Source organism: Aplysia californica, unplaced genomic scaffold (genome assembly GCF_000002075.1).
Source record: "Aplysia californica isolate F4 #8 unplaced genomic scaffold, AplCal3.0 scaffold00504, whole genome shotgun sequence".
Classification (NCBI taxonomy): domain Eukaryota; kingdom Metazoa; phylum Mollusca; class Gastropoda; order Aplysiida; family Aplysiidae; genus Aplysia; species Aplysia californica.
Window position 1 is genome coordinate 244451 of NW_004797774.1, and position 2134 is coordinate 246584.

Here is a 2134-nt window from a genome sequence, read left to right on the forward strand (position 1 = left end):
TGTCGGAGTGTTACGTGTGTCTGTCGGAGTGTCACGTGTCTGTCGGAATGGTACGTGTGTCTATCGGAGTGTGTCTGTCGGAGTATTACGTGTGTCTGTCGGAGTGGTACGTGTGTCTGTCGGAGTGGTACGTGTGTCTGTCGGAGAGGTACGTGTGTCTGTCGGAGTGTCATGTGTGTCTGTCGGAGTGTTACGTGTGTCTGTCGGAGTGTCACGTGTCTGTCGGAGTGGTACATGTGTCTGTCGGAGTGTTACGTGTGTCTGTCGGAGTGTGTCTGTCGGAGTGTCACGTGTCTATCGGAGTGTCACGTGTGTCTGTCGGAGTGTCACGTGTCTATCGGAGTGTCACGTGTCTGTCGGAGTGTCACGTGTGTCTGTCGGAGTGTTACGTGTGTCTGTCGGAGTGTCACGTGTCTGTCGGAATGGTACGTGTGTCTATCGGAGTGTGTCTGTCGGAGTATTACGTGTGTCTGTCGGAGTGGTACGTGTGTCTGTCGGAGTGGTACGTGTGTCTGTCGGAGAGGTACGTGTGTCTGTCGGAGTGTCATGTGTGTCTGTCGGAGTGTTACGTGTGTCTGTCGGAGTGTCACGTGTCTGTCGGAGTGACACGTGTGTCTGTCGGAGTGTCACGTGTCTGTCGGAGTGGTACGTGTGTCTGTCGGAGTGGTACGTGTGTCTGTGTGTCTGTCGGAGTGTTACGTGTGTCTGTCGGAGTGTCACGTGTCTGTCGGAATGTCACGTGTGTCTGTCGGAGTGTTACGTGTGTCTGTCGGAGTGTCACGTGTCTGTCGGAGTGTCACGTGTGTCTGTCGGAGTGGTACGTGTGTCTGTGTGTCTGTCGGAGTGTCACGTGTGTCTGTCGGAGTGTCACGTGTCTGTCGGAGTGGTACGTGTGTCTGTCGGAGTGTGTCTGTCGGAGTGGCACGTGTGTCTGTCGGGGTGGTACGTGTGTCTGTCGGAGTGTGACGTGTGTCTGTCGGAGTGGTACGTGTGTCTGTCGGAGTGGTACGTGTGTCTGTCGGAGTGGTACGTGTGTCTGTCGGAGTGTGTCTGTCGGAGTGGTACGTGTGTCTGTCGGAGTGTGTCTGTCGGAGTGGTATCATTTTTCATGGAAAACTACAGTGACACAATGGAATGGCCAGTTGCCATTAGCGAGCGGCGGTAACATAGGAGATTCGTAATGCCACAGAGGCAGCACATCGCTTGAGTCACATTTCTAAAAAGGTTGATAAATAGTTTCTTTTTTCAAATGTAGAAGTATGTCGTCTGTAACTTTCAAATCCGCCCACGCACGGCTTCACTGGTGGCCGAGGCGTCAGGCTACAGAATAGAGCGTGTTGTTGCATGTTACCATTTGACAAGGAAAGATGAAGGGAGAACCAACTGTCTGCTTATTGTTACTATTCAGAAACAATACATGAGTTGGATGCCGGTTGAGTTAAACGATTGCCGCGCTACAGCGGTCCACCATCATACTATGATCGACAATGGCCTACTGCAATCTTGGCGGGTCTTGCGTAGCGTTGGAAAGTACCTCCAGGTTGATTACGACTGCGCTGAGGACATTTTAAACAAAAGTCGATGACGTTATACAATTTGTGATGTAGGCTACGGGTGGATTGTGTCATGTAACACGTTTACAGTCGTTTACATCAAAGAAAGAATTTTGCAATAGGAAAGATCGTGATTGACAAGCACCGTAGCTTGAGACTTCAAAAGACCAGATAGGACTCTATTATTTCCAAGAAAACAAGGAGGCCACCCCTCTTCCCCCAAAATACGGACAAATTACAACCTCCCAAAATATGGCCAATGACAGTATGACAGTCCCAAGCCTGTATAGACGCAAAATGTTAAAGTTAATGAAATGTCCTCCTTGTCATAAGATTTCTAAACATGTAGACCTTCCACTAAATCCATTGTTTGACGGTCCAGCAGTACTCCTTTAGCTAGATTCGAATTTCTAACCAGAAACATCGCAGTAAATCTTCAACTAATCAAGCAACAGGAGTTTTCTCTTTTCAATGGTCAACTAATCAAGCAACAGCAGTTTTCTCTTTTCAATGGTCAACTAATCAAGCAACAGCAGTTTTCTCTTTTCAATGGTCAACTAATCAAGCAACAGCAGTTTTCT

The 2134-nt window shown here is 48.7% G+C and overlaps 1 pseudogene; it reads right to left on the reverse strand.

Annotated features, from left to right (window-relative positions):
• Positions 1-19: 19 nt before the first annotated feature.
• LOC118478333 lies at positions 20-1110 on the reverse strand (annotated as a pseudogene).
• Positions 1111-2134: the final 1024 nt, after the last annotated feature.